The sequence below is a fragment of the Anomaloglossus baeobatrachus genome, unplaced genomic scaffold (assembly GCF_048569485.1).
Source record: "Anomaloglossus baeobatrachus isolate aAnoBae1 unplaced genomic scaffold, aAnoBae1.hap1 Scaffold_3056, whole genome shotgun sequence".
Lineage (NCBI taxonomy): Eukaryota > Metazoa > Chordata > Amphibia > Anura > Aromobatidae > Anomaloglossus > Anomaloglossus baeobatrachus.
This window is the reverse complement of record NW_027442476.1, coordinates 54,793-75,980: the sequence shown is the minus strand read 5'-3', so window position 1 is coordinate 75,980 and position 21,188 is coordinate 54,793. Positions and strand designations below refer to the sequence as shown.

Here is a 21,188-nt window from a genome sequence, read left to right as displayed (position 1 = left end):
GCAGTCTTTCCAATTCACGATACAAAAAGACGGACAGGACAGGTTGCCTGACTTTCCGTCACTGCCACCCTTTGCCATCCTTACCCGTAGAAAGCCCTTTCATCATCCCCAAACCCTAATCTTTTCCCTTTCCTTCCCAGCCCCCAAACCCTGCCCTCTGTACCTTTCTCACCACCCGCTTCCCTTCTCCTGTCATCCCCCTACCACCCGGGAAAAAAAGAGATTGCCCCCTCCTTCCACTAGCCCACCCTCCCACCCAAAGAACAACTTCTTCTGCGCAGCTTGTTTTCTAGGCAGCAGCGCTATTGTGATGTCATCGGGGGGCATTGTGACAAGCCGCCAGTGTTCCGTCTCTTCATGTTGTGCACTGTTCAAACCGAAAATACATCAACAGGCAGGCTACAGAAAAGCTTACTAACAAAGGTTAGAGAGGGGCTTTCTCAGAGGGCTTTTTACAGTTTGTCTATTCCCAATTAGCCGGTTTAGTATACTTAATGAAAGTACTAATTCTTTCATAGGCCGCCCATTCTTAGTATTTGACGTTCAGGTAACAACAGGTAACTTTATTTGGAGTGGAAGCAGAGAGATAACACCAGATGCCAATTGTAGATCCTCTCACACCTGTGGTCACTGCAGCATCTGACTCCACTTTGTCCAAAAGGGATCTATTCCATTCAATTACACATGATCTAGATTAGACTGACAACAAGATACTGCACGGGACATAGCAGAGTTGGTGAAGTTGAGTGGTGATGAGTTTGCTATTTGGATGAATAAAGCAAGTAAAAAGTGTGTTAGATAAAAATTCATTTCAATTCGCTAATCGGGCTAATATGAATCAGGTGAATCGAGTTCTGCTTTTGGAAACTGGGTTAAGAAGGGGTGCACCGTTCCTGGAGGTACTGCAATACCAGGTCAATGCGTGGAGTGGACAGAGCAAGCTCTTTTTCCATCTCCCTGTTCTAAAAATCCATTTAATATATGGTCCCCAGATAGGGGACGTATCAGATATTAAACTGATAAGAACAGATACTACACTTGATCTTAGCCAAAAGGCCGAGAAGCGATAACCAGAATTGGTTTGGGCCTCGAGTGGCACCCTGGCCTATGCCGGACACATCTTAGGGAGAGAGAGCGAGAGGGAGACAAACCCACGCCTACACAAGACATTTTGTCACCCAAGCCAACCCTTGAAAAGGCTGCTTTGCAGAGCAAAAACAAGAAGAATGGTGCGTTTTGCAGCCGCCGCCCACTGCAATGAATCTGAATAACTCCTCCTTTAGGGCGCAAGCAACTCCCCTCCCCCTTGCAGTCTTTCCAATTCACGATACAAAAAGACGGACAGGACAGGTTGCCTGACTTTCCGTCACTGCCACCCTTTGCCATCCTTACCCGTAGAAAGCCCTTTCATCATCCCCAAACCCTAATCTTTTCCCTTTCCTTCCCAGCCCCCAAACCCTGCCCTCTGTACCTTTCTCACCACCCGCTTCCCTTCTCCTGTCATCCCCCTACCACCCGGGAAAAAAAGAGATTGCCCCCTCCTTCCACTAGCCCACCCTCCCACCCAAAGAACAACTTCTTCTGCGCAGCTTGTTTTCTAGGCAGCAGCGCTATTGTGATGTCATCGGGGGGCATTGTGACAAGCCGCCAGTGTTCCGTCTCTTCATGTTGTGCACTGTTCAAACCGAAAATACATCAACAGGCAGGCTACAGAAAAGCTTACTAACAAAGGTTAGAGAGGGGCTTTCTCAGAGGGCTTTTTACAGTTTGTCTATTCCCAATTAGCCGGTTTAGTATACTTAATGAAAGTACTAATTCTTTCATAGGCCGCCCATTCTTAGTATTTGACGTTCAGGTAACAACAGGTAACTTTATTTGGAGTGGAAGCAGAGAGATAACACCAGATGCCAATTGTAGATCCTCTCACACCTGTGGTCACTGCAGCATCTGACTCCACTTTGTCCAAAAGGGATCTATTCCATTCAATTACACATGATCTAGATTAGACTGACAACAAGATACTGCACGGGACATAGCAGAGTTGGTGAAGTTGAGTGGTGATGAGTTTGCTATTTGGATGAATAAAGCAAGTAAAAAGTGTGTTAGATAAAAATTCATTTCAATTCGCTAATCGGGCTAATATGAATCAGGTGAATCGAGTTCTGCTTTTGGAAACTGGGTTAAGAAGGGGTGCACCGTTCCTGGAGGTACTGCAATACCAGGTCAATGCGTGGAGTGGACAGAGCAAGCTCTTTTTCCATCTCCCTGTTCTAAAAATCCATTTAATATATGGTCCCCAGATAGGGGACGTATCAGATATTAAACTGATAAGAACAGATTTTTGATTTAATGAAGCTTTCCAAAGCACCGCAAAAAATGCATGACCGAAGTCACACCAAAAACAGTGCAAAGGCTAGGATTCGTGTGGACACCTCCGTGAGGAGAGGGTCCCCAAAAATCAACCCCGTCCCTCCGAGCCAGAAGGCCACAGCAAGGGTCAGGGATCTTCGGTGCTCCCCCAAGCCGAAGCCTGGTTGAGCCTTGTCGTTGCTCCCAGCGTCCACCCAGGCATCTTACCCAAGTGGAGTAGAGAGCTACTAGTTGTTGGTTTCGCAGCCGAAACTGCCCGGACCGTCAACCGGTGTTGGTTTCTCAGCCCAAGGCTAACCGGACCTCCAACCGGGTGTTGGTTTCTCAGCCGAAGCTGACCCGGACCTCCAACCGGGTGTTGGTTTCTCAGCCGAAGCTGACCCAGACCTCCAACCGGGTGTTGGTTTCTCAGCCGAAGCTGACCCGGACCTCCAACCGGGTGTTGGTTTCTCAGCCCAAAGCTGAACGGACCTCCGACCATGATTATAAAAATTTCCCTTCCTAGCCAGAAGGCCGGGATAGAGCAATATGCTCAGAAAGTATGAAAGGGCAAGGTACGGTGTGCTACAGAGCCCAAGGCTCGCCGGGGTCCCAAGCCAGCAAGCTCAGACTCACTCCAGGGTCGTCAGTCCTGGGGCACATTGCACCATAGCCCCCACACTTACTCAGTCTAATAGCCTCGATCCTGGTAGGGCCATGTTTTCCTCTAGATGAATATACTATACATCAAGAGTACTAGCAAGCGCAACCTTCCAGTGTGCATTGCATCTGCCGAGCCTCACAGATACTACACTTGATCTTAGCCAAAAGGCCGAGAAGCGATAACCAGAATTGGTTTGGGCCTCGAGTGGCACCCTGGCCTATGCCGGACACATCTTAGGGAGAGAGAGCGAGAGGGAGACAAACCCACGCCTACACAAGACATTTTGTCACCCAAGCCAACCCTTGAATAGGCTGCTTTGCAGAGCAAAAACAAGAAGAATGGTGCGTTTTGCAGCCGCCGCCCACTGCAATGAATCTGAATAACTCCTCCTTTAGGGCGCAAGCAACTCCCCTCCCCCTTGCAGTCTTTCCAATTCACGATACAAAAAGACGGACAGGACAGGTTGCCTGACTTTCCGTCACTGCCACCCTTTGCCATCCTTACCCGTAGAAAGCCCTTTCATCATCCCCAAACCCTAATCTTTTCCCTTTCCTTCCCAGCCCCCAAACCCTGCCCTCTGTACCTTTCTCACCACCCGCTTCCCTTCTCCTGTCATCCCCCTACCACCCGGGAAAAAAAGAGATTGCCCCCTCCTTCCACTAGCCCACCCTCCCACCCAAAGAACAACTTCTTCTGCGCAGCTTGTTTTCTAGGCAGCAGCGCTATTGTGATGTCATCGGGGGGCATTGTGACAAGCCGCCAGTGTTCCGTCTCTTCATGTTGTGCACTGTTCAAACCGAAAATACATCAACAGGCAGGCTACAGAAAAGCTTACTAACAAAGGTTAGAGAGGGGCTTTCTCAGAGGGCTTTTTACAGTTTGTCTATTCCCAATTAGCCGGTTTAGTATACTTAATGAAAGTACTAATTCTTTCATAGGCCGCCCATTCTTAGTATTTGACGTTCAGGTAACAACAGGTAACTTTATTTGGAGTGGAAGCAGAGAGATAACACCAGATGCCAATTGTAGATCCTCTCACACCTGTGGTCACTGCAGCATCTGACTCCACTTTGTCCAAAAGGGATCTATTCCATTCAATTACACATGATCTAGATTAGACTGACAACAAGATACTGCACGGGACATAGCAGAGTTGGTGAAGTTGAGTGGTGATGAGTTTGCTATTTGGATGAATAAAGCAAGTAAAAAGTGTGTTAGATAAAAATTCATTTCAATTCGCTAATCGGGCTAATATGAATCAGGTGAATCGAGTTCTGCTTTTGGAAACTGGGTTAAGAAGGGGTGCACCGTTCCTGGAGGTACTGCAATACCAGGTCAATGCGTGGAGTGGACAGAGCAAGCTCTTTTTCCATCTCCCTGTTCTAAAAATCCATTTAATATATGGTCCCCAGATAGGGGACGTATCAGATATTAAACTGATAAGAACAGATACTACACTTGATCTTAGCCAAAAGGCCGAGAAGCGATAACCAGAATTGGTTTGGGCCTCGAGTGGCACCCTGGCCTATGCCGGACACATCTTAGGGAGAGAGAGCGAGAGGGAGACAAACCCACGCCTACACAAGACATTTTGTCACCCAAGCCAACCCTTGAAAAGGCTGCTTTGCAGAGCAAAAACAAGAAGAATGGTGCGTTTTGCAGCCGCCGCCCACTGCAATGAATCTGAATAACTCCTCCTTTAGGGCGCAAGCAACTCCCCTCCCCCTTGCAGTCTTTCCAATTCACGATACAAAAAGACGGACAGGACAGGTTGCCTGACTTTCCGTCACTGCCACCCTTTGCCATCCTTACCCGTAGAAAGCCCTTTCATCATCCCCAAACCCTAATCTTTTCCCTTTCCTTCCCAGCCCCCAAACCCTGCCCTCTGTACCTTTCTCACCACCCGCTTCCCTTCTCCTGTCATCCCCCTACCACCCGGGAAAAAAAGAGATTGCCCCCTCCTTCCACTAGCCCACCCTCCCACCCAAAGAACAACTTCTTCTGCGCAGCTTGTTTTCTAGGCAGCAGCGCTATTGTGATGTCATCGGGGGGCATTGTGACAAGCCGCCAGTGTTCCGTCTCTTCATGTTGTGCACTGTTCAAACCGAAAATACATCAACAGGCAGGCTACAGAAAAGCTTACTAACAAAGGTTAGAGAGGGGCTTTCTCAGAGGGCTTTTTACAGTTTGTCTATTCCCAATTAGCCGGTTTAGTATACTTAATGAAAGTACTAATTCTTTCATAGGCCGCCCATTCTTAGTATTTGACGTTCAGGTAACAACAGGTAACTTTATTTGGAGTGGAAGCAGAGAGATAACACCAGATGCCAATTGTAGATCCTCTCACACCTGTGGTCACTGCAGCATCTGACTCCACTTTGTCCAAAAGGGATCTATTCCATTCAATTACACATGATCTAGATTAGACTGACAACAAGATACTGCACGGGACATAGCAGAGTTGGTGAAGTTGAGTGGTGATGAGTTTGCTATTTGGATGAATAAAGCAAGTAAAAAGTGTGTTAGATAAAAATTCATTTCAATTCGCTAATCGGGCTAATATGAATCAGGTGAATCGAGTTCTGCTTTTGGAAACTGGGTTAAGAAGGGGTGCACCGTTCCTGGAGGTACTGCAATACCAGGTCAATGCGTGGAGTGGACAGAGCAAGCTCTTTTTCCATCTCCCTGTTCTAAAAATCCATTTAATATATGGTCCCCAGATAGGGGACGTATCAGATATTAAACTGATAAGAACAGATGAGCTTTCATCCGCAATTTTCAGAATCAAGGTAGCCCCGAAGGCCAGCAGGCCACCACACAAAAGCGCAGTGCCTGGGTGATCGCCTCCCGAGCCCAGGAACCACCAGCCACAAAGGGACGTAAGCACCAAAAGGCGCAACAATCCCCGAGGCCGGCGGTCGTGCAAGCCCGGGCCCCTCCCAGCCAAGACCAAGGCAAACCCAATGAAGGGACTACACTTGATCTTAGCCAAAAGGCCGAGAAGCGATAACCAGAATTGGTTTGGGCCTCGAGTGGCACCCTGGCCTATGCCGGACACATCTTAGGGAGAGAGAGCGAGAGGGAGACAAACCCACGCCTACACAAGACATTTTGTCACCCAAGCCAACCCTTGAAAAGGCTGCTTTGCAGAGCAAAAACAAGAAGAATGGTGCGTTTTGCAGCCGCCGCCCACTGCAATGAATCTGAATAACTCCTCCTTTAGGGCGCAAGCAACTCCCCTCCCCCTTGCAGTCTTTCCAATTCACGATACAAAAAGACGGACAGGACAGGTTGCCTGACTTTCCGTCACTGCCACCCTTTGCCATCCTTACCCGTAGAAAGCCCTTTCATCATCCCCAAACCCTAATCTTTTCCCTTTCCTTCCCAGCCCCCAAACCCTGCCCTCTGTACCTTTCTCACCACCCGCTTCCCTTCTCCTGTCATCCCCCTACCACCCGGGAAAAAAAGAGATTGCCCCCTCCTTCCACTAGCCCACCCTCCCACCCAAAGAACAACTTCTTCTGCGCAGCTTGTTTTCTAGGCAGCAGCGCTATTGTGATGTCATCGGGGGGCATTGTGACAAGCCGCCAGTGTTCCGTCTCTTCATGTTGTGCACTGTTCAAACCGAAAATACATCAACAGGCAGGCTACAGAAAAGCTTACTAACAAAGGTTAGAGAGGGGCTTTCTCAGAGGGCTTTTTACAGTTTGTCTATTCCCAATTAGCCGGTTTAGTATACTTAATGAAAGTACTAATTCTTTCATAGGCCGCCCATTCTTAGTATTTGACGTTCAGGTAACAACAGGTAACTTTATTTGGAGTGGAAGCAGAGAGATAACACCAGATGCCAATTGTAGATCCTCTCACACCTGTGGTCACTGCAGCATCTGACTCCACTTTGTCCAAAAGGGATCTATTCCATTCAATTACACATGATCTAGATTAGACTGACAACAAGATACTGCACGGGACATAGCAGAGTTGGTGAAGTTGAGTGGTGATGAGTTTGCTATTTGGATGAATAAAGCAAGTAAAAAGTGTGTTAGATAAAAATTCATTTCAATTCGCTAATCGGGCTAATATGAATCAGGTGAATCGAGTTCTGCTTTTGGAAACTGGGTTAAGAAGGGGTGCACCGTTCCTGGAGGTACTGCAATACCAGGTCAATGCGTGGAGTGGACAGAGCAAGCTCTTTTTCCATCTCCCTGTTCTAAAAATCCATTTAATATATGGTCCCCAGATAGGGGACGTATCAGATATTAAACTGATAAGAACAGATTTTTGATTTAATGAAGCTTTCCAAAGCACCGCAAAAAATGCATGACCGAAGTCACACCAAAAACAGTGCAAAGGCTAGGATTCGTGTGGACACCTCCGTGAGGAGAGGGTCCCCAAAAATCAACCCCGTCCCTCCGAGCCAGAAGGCCACAGCAAGGGTCAGGGATCTTCGGTGCTCCCCCAAGCCGAAGCCTGGTTGAGCCTTGTCGTTGCTCCCAGCGTCCACCCAGGCATCTTACCCAAGTGGAGTAGAGAGCTACTAGTTGTTGGTTTCGCAGCCGAAACTGCCCGGACCGTCAACCGGTGTTGGTTTCTCAGCCCAAGGCTAACCGGACCTCCAACCGGGTGTTGGTTTCTCAGCCGAAGCTGACCCGGACCTCCAACCGGGTGTTGGTTTCTCAGCCGAAGCTGACCCAGACCTCCAACCGGGTGTTGGTTTCTCAGCCGAAGCTGACCCGGACCTCCAACCGGGTGTTGGTTTCTCAGCCCAAAGCTGAACGGACCTCCGACCATGATTATAAAAATTTCCCTTCCTAGCCAGAAGGCCGGGATAGAGCAATATGCTCAGAAAGTATGAAAGGGCAAGGTACGGTGTGCTACAGAGCCCAAGGCTCGCCGGGGTCCCAAGCCAGCAAGCTCAGACTCACTCCAGGGTCGTCAGTCCTGGGGCACATTGCACCATAGCCCCCACACTTACTCAGTCTAATAGCCTCGATCCTGGTAGGGCCATGTTTTCCTCTAGATGAATATACTATACATCAAGAGTACTAGCAAGCGCAACCTTCCAGTGTGCATTGCATCTGCCGAGCCTCACAGATACTACACTTGATCTTAGCCAAAAGGCCGAGAAGCGATAACCAGAATTGGTTTGGGCCTCGAGTGGCACCCTGGCCTATGCCGGACACATCTTAGGGAGAGAGAGCGAGAGGGAGACAAACCCACGCCTACACAAGACATTTTGTCACCCAAGCCAACCCTTGAATAGGCTGCTTTGCAGAGCAAAAACAAGAAGAATGGTGCGTTTTGCAGCCGCCGCCCACTGCAATGAATCTGAATAACTCCTCCTTTAGGGCGCAAGCAACTCCCCTCCCCCTTGCAGTCTTTCCAATTCACGATACAAAAAGACGGACAGGACAGGTTGCCTGACTTTCCGTCACTGCCACCCTTTGCCATCCTTACCCGTAGAAAGCCCTTTCATCATCCCCAAACCCTAATCTTTTCCCTTTCCTTCCCAGCCCCCAAACCCTGCCCTCTGTACCTTTCTCACCACCCGCTTCCCTTCTCCTGTCATCCCCCTACCACCCGGGAAAAAAAGAGATTGCCCCCTCCTTCCACTAGCCCACCCTCCCACCCAAAGAACAACTTCTTCTGCGCAGCTTGTTTTCTAGGCAGCAGCGCTATTGTGATGTCATCGGGGGGCATTGTGACAAGCCGCCAGTGTTCCGTCTCTTCATGTTGTGCACTGTTCAAACCGAAAATACATCAACAGGCAGGCTACAGAAAAGCTTACTAACAAAGGTTAGAGAGGGGCTTTCTCAGAGGGCTTTTTACAGTTTGTCTATTCCCAATTAGCCGGTTTAGTATACTTAATGAAAGTACTAATTCTTTCATAGGCCGCCCATTCTTAGTATTTGACGTTCAGGTAACAACAGGTAACTTTATTTGGAGTGGAAGCAGAGAGATAACACCAGATGCCAATTGTAGATCCTCTCACACCTGTGGTCACTGCAGCATCTGACTCCACTTTGTCCAAAAGGGATCTATTCCATTCAATTACACATGATCTAGATTAGACTGACAACAAGATACTGCACGGGACATAGCAGAGTTGGTGAAGTTGAGTGGTGATGAGTTTGCTATTTGGATGAATAAAGCAAGTAAAAAGTGTGTTAGATAAAAATTCATTTCAATTCGCTAATCGGGCTAATATGAATCAGGTGAATCGAGTTCTGCTTTTGGAAACTGGGTTAAGAAGGGGTGCACCGTTCCTGGAGGTACTGCAATACCAGGTCAATGCGTGGAGTGGACAGAGCAAGCTCTTTTTCCATCTCCCTGTTCTAAAAATCCATTTAATATATGGTCCCCAGATAGGGGACGTATCAGATATTAAACTGATAAGAACAGATACTACACTTGATCTTAGCCAAAAGGCCGAGAAGCGATAACCAGAATTGGTTTGGGCCTCGAGTGGCACCCTGGCCTATGCCGGACACATCTTAGGGAGAGAGAGCGAGAGGGAGACAAACCCACGCCTACACAAGACATTTTGTCACCCAAGCCAACCCTTGAAAAGGCTGCTTTGCAGAGCAAAAACAAGAAGAATGGTGCGTTTTGCAGCCGCCGCCCACTGCAATGAATCTGAATAACTCCTCCTTTAGGGCGCAAGCAACTCCCCTCCCCCTTGCAGTCTTTCCAATTCACGATACAAAAAGACGGACAGGACAGGTTGCCTGACTTTCCGTCACTGCCACCCTTTGCCATCCTTACCCGTAGAAAGCCCTTTCATCATCCCCAAACCCTAATCTTTTCCCTTTCCTTCCCAGCCCCCAAACCCTGCCCTCTGTACCTTTCTCACCACCCGCTTCCCTTCTCCTGTCATCCCCCTACCACCCGGGAAAAAAAGAGATTGCCCCCTCCTTCCACTAGCCCACCCTCCCACCCAAAGAACAACTTCTTCTGCGCAGCTTGTTTTCTAGGCAGCAGCGCTATTGTGATGTCATCGGGGGGCATTGTGACAAGCCGCCAGTGTTCCGTCTCTTCATGTTGTGCACTGTTCAAACCGAAAATACATCAACAGGCAGGCTACAGAAAAGCTTACTAACAAAGGTTAGAGAGGGGCTTTCTCAGAGGGCTTTTTACAGTTTGTCTATTCCCAATTAGCCGGTTTAGTATACTTAATGAAAGTACTAATTCTTTCATAGGCCGCCCATTCTTAGTATTTGACGTTCAGGTAACAACAGGTAACTTTATTTGGAGTGGAAGCAGAGAGATAACACCAGATGCCAATTGTAGATCCTCTCACACCTGTGGTCACTGCAGCATCTGACTCCACTTTGTCCAAAAGGGATCTATTCCATTCAATTACACATGATCTAGATTAGACTGACAACAAGATACTGCACGGGACATAGCAGAGTTGGTGAAGTTGAGTGGTGATGAGTTTGCTATTTGGATGAATAAAGCAAGTAAAAAGTGTGTTAGATAAAAATTCATTTCAATTCGCTAATCGGGCTAATATGAATCAGGTGAATCGAGTTCTGCTTTTGGAAACTGGGTTAAGAAGGGGTGCACCGTTCCTGGAGGTACTGCAATACCAGGTCAATGCGTGGAGTGGACAGAGCAAGCTCTTTTTCCATCTCCCTGTTCTAAAAATCCATTTAATATATGGTCCCCAGATAGGGGACGTATCAGATATTAAACTGATAAGAACAGATGAGCTTTCATCCGCAATTTTCAGAATCAAGGTAGCCCCGAAGGCCAGCAGGCCACCACACAAAAGCGCAGTGCCTGGGTGATCGCCTCCCGAGCCCAGGAACCACCAGCCACAAAGGGACGTAAGCACCAAAAGGCGCAACAATCCCCGAGGCCGGCGGTCGTGCAAGCCCGGGCCCCTCCCAGCCAAGACCAAGGCAAACCCAATGAAGGGACTACACTTGATCTTAGCCAAAAGGCCGAGAAGCGATAACCAGAATTGGTTTGGGCCTCGAGTGGCACCCTGGCCTATGCCGGACACATCTTAGGGAGAGAGAGCGAGAGGGAGACAAACCCACGCCTACACAAGACATTTTGTCACCCAAGCCAACCCTTGAAAAGGCTGCTTTGCAGAGCAAAAACAAGAAGAATGGTGCGTTTTGCAGCCGCCGCCCACTGCAATGAATCTGAATAACTCCTCCTTTAGGGCGCAAGCAACTCCCCTCCCCCTTGCAGTCTTTCCAATTCACGATACAAAAAGACGGACAGGACAGGTTGCCTGACTTTCCGTCACTGCCACCCTTTGCCATCCTTACCCGTAGAAAGCCCTTTCATCATCCCCAAACCCTAATCTTTTCCCTTTCCTTCCCAGCCCCCAAACCCTGCCCTCTGTACCTTTCTCACCACCCGCTTCCCTTCTCCTGTCATCCCCCTACCACCCGGGAAAAAAAGAGATTGCCCCCTCCTTCCACTAGCCCACCCTCCCACCCAAAGAACAACTTCTTCTGCGCAGCTTGTTTTCTAGGCAGCAGCGCTATTGTGATGTCATCGGGGGGCATTGTGACAAGCCGCCAGTGTTCCGTCTCTTCATGTTGTGCACTGTTCAAACCGAAAATACATCAACAGGCAGGCTACAGAAAAGCTTACTAACAAAGGTTAGAGAGGGGCTTTCTCAGAGGGCTTTTTACAGTTTGTCTATTCCCAATTAGCCGGTTTAGTATACTTAATGAAAGTACTAATTCTTTCATAGGCCGCCCATTCTTAGTATTTGACGTTCAGGTAACAACAGGTAACTTTATTTGGAGTGGAAGCAGAGAGATAACACCAGATGCCAATTGTAGATCCTCTCACACCTGTGGTCACTGCAGCATCTGACTCCACTTTGTCCAAAAGGGATCTATTCCATTCAATTACACATGATCTAGATTAGACTGACAACAAGATACTGCACGGGACATAGCAGAGTTGGTGAAGTTGAGTGGTGATGAGTTTGCTATTTGGATGAATAAAGCAAGTAAAAAGTGTGTTAGATAAAAATTCATTTCAATTCGCTAATCGGGCTAATATGAATCAGGTGAATCGAGTTCTGCTTTTGGAAACTGGGTTAAGAAGGGGTGCACCGTTCCTGGAGGTACTGCAATACCAGGTCAATGCGTGGAGTGGACAGAGCAAGCTCTTTTTCCATCTCCCTGTTCTAAAAATCCATTTAATATATGGTCCCCAGATAGGGGACGTATCAGATATTAAACTGATAAGAACAGATACTACACTTGATCTTAGCCAAAAGGCCGAGAAGCGATAACCAGAATTGGTTTGGGCCTCGAGTGGCACCCTGGCCTATGCCGGACACATCTTAGGGAGAGAGAGCGAGAGGGAGACAAACCCACGCCTACACAAGACATTTTGTCACCCAAGCCAACCCTTGAAAAGGCTGCTTTGCAGAGCAAAAACAAGAAGAATGGTGCGTTTTGCAGCCGCCGCCCACTGCAATGAATCTGAATAACTCCTCCTTTAGGGCGCAAGCAACTCCCCTCCCCCTTGCAGTCTTTCCAATTCACGATACAAAAAGACGGACAGGACAGGTTGCCTGACTTTCCGTCACTGCCACCCTTTGCCATCCTTACCCGTAGAAAGCCCTTTCATCATCCCCAAACCCTAATCTTTTCCCTTTCCTTCCCAGCCCCCAAACCCTGCCCTCTGTACCTTTCTCACCACCCGCTTCCCTTCTCCTGTCATCCCCCTACCACCCGGGAAAAAAAGAGATTGCCCCCTCCTTCCACTAGCCCACCCTCCCACCCAAAGAACAACTTCTTCTGCGCAGCTTGTTTTCTAGGCAGCAGCGCTATTGTGATGTCATCGGGGGGCATTGTGACAAGCCGCCAGTGTTCCGTCTCTTCATGTTGTGCACTGTTCAAACCGAAAATACATCAACAGGCAGGCTACAGAAAAGCTTACTAACAAAGGTTAGAGAGGGGCTTTCTCAGAGGGCTTTTTACAGTTTGTCTATTCCCAATTAGCCGGTTTAGTATACTTAATGAAAGTACTAATTCTTTCATAGGCCGCCCATTCTTAGTATTTGACGTTCAGGTAACAACAGGTAACTTTATTTGGAGTGGAAGCAGAGAGATAACACCAGATGCCAATTGTAGATCCTCTCACACCTGTGGTCACTGCAGCATCTGACTCCACTTTGTCCAAAAGGGATCTATTCCATTCAATTACACATGATCTAGATTAGACTGACAACAAGATACTGCACGGGACATAGCAGAGTTGGTGAAGTTGAGTGGTGATGAGTTTGCTATTTGGATGAATAAAGCAAGTAAAAAGTGTGTTAGATAAAAATTCATTTCAATTCGCTAATCGGGCTAATATGAATCAGGTGAATCGAGTTCTGCTTTTGGAAACTGGGTTAAGAAGGGGTGCACCGTTCCTGGAGGTACTGCAATACCAGGTCAATGCGTGGAGTGGACAGAGCAAGCTCTTTTTCCATCTCCCTGTTCTAAAAATCCATTTAATATATGGTCCCCAGATAGGGGACGTATCAGATATTAAACTGATAAGAACAGATACTACACTTGATCTTAGCCAAAAGGCCGAGAAGCGATAACCAGAATTGGTTTGGGCCTCGAGTGGCACCCTGGCCTATGCCGGACACATCTTAGGGAGAGAGAGCGAGAGGGAGACAAACCCACGCCTACACAAGACATTTTGTCACCCAAGCCAACCCTTGAAAAGGCTGCTTTGCAGAGCAAAAACAAGAAGAATGGTGCGTTTTGCAGCCGCCGCCCACTGCAATGAATCTGAATAACTCCTCCTTTAGGGCGCAAGCAACTCCCCTCCCCCTTGCAGTCTTTCCAATTCACGATACAAAAAGACGGACAGGACAGGTTGCCTGACTTTCCGTCACTGCCACCCTTTGCCATCCTTACCCGTAGAAAGCCCTTTCATCATCCCCAAACCCTAATCTTTTCCCTTTCCTTCCCAGCCCCCAAACCCTGCCCTCTGTACCTTTCTCACCACCCGCTTCCCTTCTCCTGTCATCCCCCTACCACCCGGGAAAAAAAGAGATTGCCCCCTCCTTCCACTAGCCCACCCTCCCACCCAAAGAACAACTTCTTCTGCGCAGCTTGTTTTCTAGGCAGCAGCGCTATTGTGATGTCATCGGGGGGCATTGTGACAAGCCGCCAGTGTTCCGTCTCTTCATGTTGTGCACTGTTCAAACCGAAAATACATCAACAGGCAGGCTACAGAAAAGCTTACTAACAAAGGTTAGAGAGGGGCTTTCTCAGAGGGCTTTTTACAGTTTGTCTATTCCCAATTAGCCGGTTTAGTATACTTAATGAAAGTACTAATTCTTTCATAGGCCGCCCATTCTTAGTATTTGACGTTCAGGTAACAACAGGTAACTTTATTTGGAGTGGAAGCAGAGAGATAACACCAGATGCCAATTGTAGATCCTCTCACACCTGTGGTCACTGCAGCATCTGACTCCACTTTGTCCAAAAGGGATCTATTCCATTCAATTACACACGATCTAGATTAGACTGACAACAAGATACTGCACGGGACATAGCAGAGTTGGTGAAGTTGAGTGGTGATGAGTTTGCTATTTGGATGAATAAAGCAAGTAAAAAGTGTGTTAGATAAAAATTCATTTCAATTCGCTAATCGGGCTAATATGAATCAGGTGAATCGAGTTCTGCTTTTGGAAACTGGGTTAAGAAGGGGTGCACCGTTCCTGGAGGTACTGCAATACCAGGTCAATGCGTGGAGTGGACAGAGCAAGCTCTTTTTCCATCTCCCTGTTCTAAAAATCCATTTAATATATGGTCCCCAGATAGGGGACGTATCAGATATTAAACTGATAAGAACAGATACTACACTTGATCTTAGCCAAAAGGCCGAGAAGCGATAACCAGAATTGGTTTGGGCCTCGAGTGGCACCCTGGCCTATGCCGGACACATCTTAGGGAGAGAGAGCGAGAGGGAGACAAACCCACGCCTACACAAGACATTTTGTCACCCAAGCCAACCCTTGAAAAGGCTGCTTTGCAGAGCAAAAACAAGAAGAATGGTGCGTTTTGCAGCCGCCGCCCACTGCAATGAATCTGAATAACTCCTCCTTTAGGGCGCAAGCAACTCCCCTCCCCCTTGCAGTCTTTCCAATTCACGATACAAAAAGACGGACAGGACAGGTTGCCTGACTTTCCGTCACTGCCACCCTTTGCCATCCTTACCCGTAGAAAGCCCTTTCATCATCCCCAAACCCTAATCTTTTCCCTTTCCTTCCCAGCCCCCAAACCCTGCCCTCTGTACCTTTCTCACCACCCGCTTCCCTTCTCCTGTCATCCCCCTACCACCCGGGAAAAAAAGAGATTGCCCCCTCCTTCCACTAGCCCACCCTCCCACCCAAAGAACAACTTCTTCTGCGCAGCTTGTTTTCTAGGCAGCAGCGCTATTGTGATGTCATCGGGGGGCATTGTGACAAGCCGCCAGTGTTCCGTCTCTTCATGTTGTGCACTGTTCAAACCGAAAATACATCAACAGGCAGGCTACAGAAAAGCTTACTAACAAAGGTTAGAGAGGGGCTTTCTCAGAGGGCTTTTTACAGTTTGTCTATTCCCAATTAGCCGGTTTAGTATACTTAATGAAAGTACTAATTCTTTCATAGGCCGCCCATTCTTAGTATTTGACGTTCAGGTAACAACAGGTAACTTTATTTGGAGTGGAAGCAGAGAGATAACACCAGATGCCAATTGTAGATCCTCTCACACCTGTGGTCACTGCAGCATCTGACTCCACTTTGTCCAAAAGGGATCTATTCCATTCAATTACACATGATCTAGATTAGACTGACAACAAGATACTGCACGGGACATAGCAGAGTTGGTGAAGTTGAGTGGTGATGAGTTTGCTATTTGGATGAATAAAGCAAGTAAAAAGTGTGTTAGATAAAAATTCATTTCAATTCGCTAATCGGGCTAATATGAATCAGGTGAATCGAGTTCTGCTTTTGGAAACTGGGTTAAGAAGGGGTGCACCGTTCCTGGAGGTACTGCAATACCAGGTCAATGCGTGGAGTGGACAGAGCAAGCTCTTTTTCCATCTCCCTGTTCTAAAAATCCATTTAATATATGGTCCCCAGATAGGGGACGTATCAGATATTAAACTGATAAGAACAGATACTACACTTGATCTTAGCCAAAAGGCCGAGAAGCGATAACCAGAATTGGTTTGGGCCTCGAGTGGCACCCTGGCCTATGCCGGACACATCTTAGGGAGAGAGAGCGAGAGGGAGACAAACCCACGCCTACACAAGACATTTTGTCACCCAAGCCAACCCTTGAAAAGGCTGCTTTGCAGAGCAAAAACAAGAAGAATGGTGCGTTTTGCAGCCGCCGCCCACTGCAATGAATCTGAATAACTCCTCCTTTAGGGCGCAAGCAACTCCCCTCCCCCTTGCAGTCTTTCCAATTCACGATACAAAAAGACGGACAGGACAGGTTGCCTGACTTTCCGTCACTGCCACCCTTTGCCATCCTTACCCGTAGAAAGCCCTTTCATCATCCCCAAACCCTAATCTTTTCCCTTTCCTTCCCAGCCCCCAAACCCTGCCCTCTGTACCTTTCTCACCACCCGCTTCCCTTCTCCTGTCATCCCCCTACCACCCGGGAAAAAAAGAGATCGCCCCCTCCTTCCACTAGCCCACCCTCCCACCCAAAGAACAACTTCTTCTGCGCAGCTTGTTTTCTAGGCAGCAGCGCTATTGTGATGTCATCGGGGGGCATTGTGACAAGCCGCCAGTGTTCCGTCTCTTCATGTTGTGCACTGTTCAAACCGAAAATACATCAACAGGCAGGCTACAGAAAAGCTTACTAACAAAGGTTAGAGAGGGGCTTTCTCAGAGGGCTTTTTACAGTTTGTCTATTCCCAATTAGCCGGTTTAGTATACTTAATGAAAGTACTAATTCTTTCATAGGCCGCCCATTCTTAGTATTTGACGTTCAGGTAACAACAGGTAACTTTATTTGGAGTGGAAGCAGAGAGATAACACCAGATGCCAATTGTAGATCCTCTCACACCTGTGGTCACTGCAGCATCTGACTCCACTTTGTCCAAAAGGGATCTATTCCATTCAATTACACATGATCTAGATTAGACTGACAACAAGATACTGCACGGGACATAGCAGAGTTGGTGAAGTTGAGTGGTGATGAGTTTGCTATTTGGATGAATAAAGCAAGTAAAAAGTGTGTTAGATAAAAATTCATTTCAATTCGCTAATCGGGCTAATATGAATCAGGTGAATCGAGTTCTGCTTTTGGAAACTGGGTTAAGAAGGGGTGCACCGTTCCTGGAGGTACTGCAATACCAGGTCAATGCGTGGAGTGGACAGAGCAAGCTCTTTTTCCATCTCCCTGTTCTAAAAATCCATTTAATATATGGTCCCCAGATAGGGGACGTATCAGATATTAAACTGATAAGAACAGATACTACACTTGATCTTAGCCAAAAGGCCGAGAAGCGATAACCAGAATTGGTTTGGGCCTCGAGTGGCACCCTGGCCTATGCCGGACACATCTTAGGGAGAGAGAGCGAGAGGGAGACAAACCCACGCCTACACAAGACATTTTGTCACCCAAGCCAACCCTTGAAAAGGCTGCTTTGCAGAGCAAAAACAAGAAGAATGGTGCGTTTTGCAGCCGCCGCCCACTGCAATGAATCTGAATAACTCCTCCTTTAGGGCGCAAGCAACTCCCCTCCCCCTTGCAGTCTTTCCAATTCACGATACAAAAAGACGGACAGGACAGGTTGCCTGACTTTCCGTCACTGCCACCCTTTGCCATCCTTACCCGTAGAAAGCCCTTTCATCATCCCCAAACCCTAATCTTTTCCCTTTCCTTCCCAGCCCCCAAACCCTGCCCTCTGTACCTTTCTCACCACCCGCTTCCCTTCTCCTGTCATCCCCCTACCACCCGGGAAAAAAAGAGATTGCCCCCTCCTTCCACTAGCCCACCCTCCCACCCAAAGAACAACTTCTTCTGCGCAGCTTGTTTTCTAGGCAGCAGCGCTATTGTGATGTCATCGGGGGGCATTGTGACAAGCCGCCAGTGTTCCGTCTCTTCATGTTGTGCACTGTTCAAACCGAAAATACATCAACAGGCAGGCTACAGAAAAGCTTACTAACAAAGGTTAGAGAGGGGCTTTCTCAGAGGGCTTTTTACAGTTTGTCTATTCCCAATTAGCCGGTTTAGTATACTTAATGAAAGTACTAATTCTTTCATAGGCCGCCCATTCTTAGTATTTGACGTTCAGGTAACAACAGGTAACTTTATTTGGAGTGGAAGCAGAGAGATAACACCAGATGCCAATTGTAGATCCTCTCACACCTGTGGTCACTGCAGCATCTGACTCCACTTTGTCCAAAAGGGATCTATTCCATTCAATTACACATGATCTAGATTAGACTGACAACAAGATACTGCACGGGACATAGCAGAGTTGGTGAAGTTGAGTGGTGATGAGTTTGCTATTTGGATGAATAAAGCAAGTAAAAAGTGTGTTAGATAAAAATTCATTTCAATTCGCTAATCGGGCTAATATGAATCAGGTGAATCGAGTTCTGCTTTTGGAAACTGGGTTAAGAAGGGGTGCACCGTTCCTGGAGGTACTGCAATACCAGGTCAATGCGTGGAGTGGACAGAGCAAGCTCTTTTTCCATCTCCCTGTTCTAAAAATCCATTTAATATATGGTCCCCAGATAGGGGACGTATCAGATATTAAACTGATAAGAACAGATACTACACTTGATCTTAGCCAAAAGGCCGAGAAGCGATAACCAGAATTGGTTTGGGCCTCGAGTGGCACCCTGGCCTATGCCGGACACATCTTAGGGAGAGAGAGCGAGAGGGAGACAAACCCACGCCTACACAAGACATTTTGTCACCCAAGCCAACCCTTGAAAAGGCTGCTTTGCAGAGCAAAAACAAGAAGAATGGTGCGTTTTGCAGCCGCCGCCCACTGCAATGAATCTGAATAACTCCTCCTTTAGGGCGCAAGCAACTCCCCTCCCCCTTGCAGTCTTTCCAATTCACGATACAAAAAGACGGACAGGACAGGTTGCCTGACTTTCCGTCACTGCCACCCTTTGCCATCCTTACCCGTAGAAAGCCCTTTCATCATCCCCAAACCCTAATCTTTTCCCTTTCCTTCCCAGCCCCCAAACCCTGCCCTCTGTACCTTTCTCACCACCCGCTTCCCTTCTCCTGTCATCCCCCTACCACCCGGGAAAAAAAGAGATTGCCCCCTCCTTCCACTAGCCCACCCTCCCACCCAAAGAACAACTTCTTCTGCGCAGCTTGTTTTCTAGGCAGCAGCGCTATTGTGATGTCATCGGGGGGCATTGTGACAAGCCGCCAGTGTTCCGTCTCTTCATGTTGTGCACTGTTCAAACCGAAAATACATCAACAGGCAGGCTACAGAAAAGCTTACTAACAAAGGTTAGAGAGGGGCTTTCTCAGAGGGCTTTTTACAGTTTGTCTATTCCCAATTAGCCGGTTTAGTATACTTAATGAAAGTACTAATTCTTTCATAGGCCGCCCATTCTTAGTATTTGACGTTCAGGTAACAACAGGTAACTTTATTTGGAGTGGAAGCAGAGAGATAACACCAGATGCCAATTGTAGATCCTCTCACACCTGTGGTCACTGCAGCATCTGACTCCACTTTGTCCAAAAGGGATCTATTCCATTCAATTACACATGATCTAGATTAGACTGACAACAAGATACTGCACGGGACATAGCAGAGTTGGTGAAGTTGAGTGGTGATGAGTTTGCTATTTGGATGAATAAAGCAAGTAAAAAGTGTGTTAGATAAAAATTCATTTCAATTCGCTAATCGGGCTAATATGAATCAGGTGAATCGAGTTCTGCTTTTGGAAACTGGGTTAAGAAGGGGTGCACCGTTCCTGGAGGTACTGCAATACCAGGTCAATGCGTGGAGTGGACAGAGCAAGCTCTTTTTCCATCTCCCTGTTCTAAAAATCCATTTAATATATGGTCCCCAGATAGGGGACGTATCAGATATTAAACTGATAAGAACAGATACTACACTTGATCTTAGCCAAAAGGCCGAGAAGCGATAACCAGAATTGGTTTGGGCCTCGAGTGGCACCCTGGCCTATGCCGGACACATCTTAGGGAGAGAGAGCGAGAGGGAGACAAACCCACGCCTACACAAGACATTTTGTCACCCAAGCCAACCCTTGAAAAGGCTGCTTTGCAGAGCAAAAACAAGAAGAATGGTGCGTTTTGCAGCCGCCGCCCACTGCAATGAATCTGAATAACTCCTCCTTTAGGGCGCAAGCAACTCCCCTCCCCCTTGCAGTCTTTCCAATTCACGATACAAAAAGACGGACAGGACAGGTTGCCTGACTTTCCGTCACTGCCACCCTTTGCCATCCTTACCCGTAGAAAGCCCTTTCATCATCCCCAAACCCTAATCTTTTCCCTTTCCTTCCCAGCCCCCAAACCCTGCCCTCTGTACCTTTCTCACCACCCGCTTCCCTTCTCCTGTCATCCCCCTACCACCCGGGAAAAAAAGAGATTGCCCCCTCCTTCCACTAGCCCACCCTCCCACCCAAAGAACAACTTCTTCTGCGCAGCTTGTTTTCTAGGCAGCAGCGCTATTGTGATGTCATCGGGGGGCATTGTGACAAGCCGCCAGTGTTCCGTCTCTTCATGTTGTGCACTGTTCAAACCGAAAATACATCAACAGGCAGGCTACAGAAAAGCTTACTAACAAAGGTTAGAGAGGGGCTTTCTCAGAGGGCTTTTTACAGTTTGTCTATTCCCAATTAGCCGGTTTAGTATACTTAATGAAAGTACTAATTCTTTCATAGGCCGCCCATTCTTAGTATTTGACGTTCAGGTAACAACAGGTAACTTTATTTGGAGTGGAAGCAGAGAGATAACACCAGATGCCAATTGTAGATCCTCTCACACCTGTGGTCACTGCAGCATCTGACTCCACTTTGTCCAAAAGGGATCTATTCCATTCAATTACACATGATCTAGATTAGACTGACAACAAGATACTGCACGGGACATAGCAGAGTTGGTGAAGTTGAGTGGTGATGAGTTTGCTATTTGGATGAATAAAGCAAGTAAAAAGTGTGTTAGATAAAAATTCATTTCAATTC

At 47.6% G+C, this 21,188-nt stretch overlaps 14 non-coding genes and 2 pseudogenes across 14 annotated transcripts; all 16 read right to left on the bottom strand.

Annotated features, from left to right (window-relative positions):
* Positions 1–877: 877 nt before the first annotated feature.
* On the bottom strand, positions 878–1,068 carry LOC142268565 (U2 spliceosomal RNA). The gene has a single exon (XR_012734222.1). It is a non-coding gene; the product is annotated as a U2 spliceosomal RNA (small nuclear RNA).
* A 1,117-nt stretch (positions 1,069–2,185) lies between these two features.
* LOC142268505 (U2 spliceosomal RNA) lies at positions 2,186–2,378 on the bottom strand. Its single transcript, XR_012734176.1, has one exon. It is a non-coding gene; the product is annotated as a U2 spliceosomal RNA (small nuclear RNA).
* A 688-nt stretch (positions 2,379–3,066) lies between these two features.
* Positions 3,067–3,193, bottom strand: LOC142268520 (U2 spliceosomal RNA; annotated as a pseudogene).
* Positions 3,194–4,310: 1,117 nt separating this feature from the next.
* LOC142268564 (U2 spliceosomal RNA) lies at positions 4,311–4,501 on the bottom strand. The gene has a single exon (XR_012734221.1). It is a non-coding gene; the product is annotated as a U2 spliceosomal RNA (small nuclear RNA).
* A 1,117-nt stretch (positions 4,502–5,618) lies between these two features.
* Positions 5,619–5,802, bottom strand: LOC142268516 (U2 spliceosomal RNA). Its single transcript, XR_012734186.1, has one exon. It is a non-coding gene; the product is annotated as a U2 spliceosomal RNA (small nuclear RNA).
* Positions 5,803–7,138: 1,336 nt separating this feature from the next.
* LOC142268504 (U2 spliceosomal RNA) lies at positions 7,139–7,331 on the bottom strand. The gene has a single exon (XR_012734175.1). It is a non-coding gene; the product is annotated as a U2 spliceosomal RNA (small nuclear RNA).
* Positions 7,332–8,019: 688 nt separating this feature from the next.
* On the bottom strand, positions 8,020–8,146 carry LOC142268519 (U2 spliceosomal RNA; annotated as a pseudogene).
* A 1,117-nt stretch (positions 8,147–9,263) lies between these two features.
* On the bottom strand, positions 9,264–9,454 carry LOC142268563 (U2 spliceosomal RNA). The gene has a single exon (XR_012734220.1). It is a non-coding gene; the product is annotated as a U2 spliceosomal RNA (small nuclear RNA).
* Positions 9,455–10,571: 1,117 nt separating this feature from the next.
* On the bottom strand, positions 10,572–10,755 carry LOC142268515 (U2 spliceosomal RNA). The gene has a single exon (XR_012734185.1). It is a non-coding gene; the product is annotated as a U2 spliceosomal RNA (small nuclear RNA).
* A 1,336-nt stretch (positions 10,756–12,091) lies between these two features.
* LOC142268562 (U2 spliceosomal RNA) lies at positions 12,092–12,282 on the bottom strand. The gene has a single exon (XR_012734219.1). It is a non-coding gene; the product is annotated as a U2 spliceosomal RNA (small nuclear RNA).
* Positions 12,283–13,399: 1,117 nt separating this feature from the next.
* LOC142268561 (U2 spliceosomal RNA) lies at positions 13,400–13,590 on the bottom strand. The gene has a single exon (XR_012734218.1). It is a non-coding gene; the product is annotated as a U2 spliceosomal RNA (small nuclear RNA).
* A 1,117-nt stretch (positions 13,591–14,707) lies between these two features.
* On the bottom strand, positions 14,708–14,898 carry LOC142268558 (U2 spliceosomal RNA). The gene has a single exon (XR_012734216.1). It is a non-coding gene; the product is annotated as a U2 spliceosomal RNA (small nuclear RNA).
* Positions 14,899–16,015: 1,117 nt separating this feature from the next.
* On the bottom strand, positions 16,016–16,206 carry LOC142268557 (U2 spliceosomal RNA). Its single transcript, XR_012734215.1, has one exon. It is a non-coding gene; the product is annotated as a U2 spliceosomal RNA (small nuclear RNA).
* A 1,117-nt stretch (positions 16,207–17,323) lies between these two features.
* On the bottom strand, positions 17,324–17,514 carry LOC142268556 (U2 spliceosomal RNA). Its single transcript, XR_012734214.1, has one exon. It is a non-coding gene; the product is annotated as a U2 spliceosomal RNA (small nuclear RNA).
* A 1,117-nt stretch (positions 17,515–18,631) lies between these two features.
* On the bottom strand, positions 18,632–18,822 carry LOC142268555 (U2 spliceosomal RNA). The gene has a single exon (XR_012734213.1). It is a non-coding gene; the product is annotated as a U2 spliceosomal RNA (small nuclear RNA).
* A 1,117-nt stretch (positions 18,823–19,939) lies between these two features.
* On the bottom strand, positions 19,940–20,130 carry LOC142268554 (U2 spliceosomal RNA). Its single transcript, XR_012734212.1, has one exon. It is a non-coding gene; the product is annotated as a U2 spliceosomal RNA (small nuclear RNA).
* Positions 20,131–21,188: the final 1,058 nt, after the last annotated feature.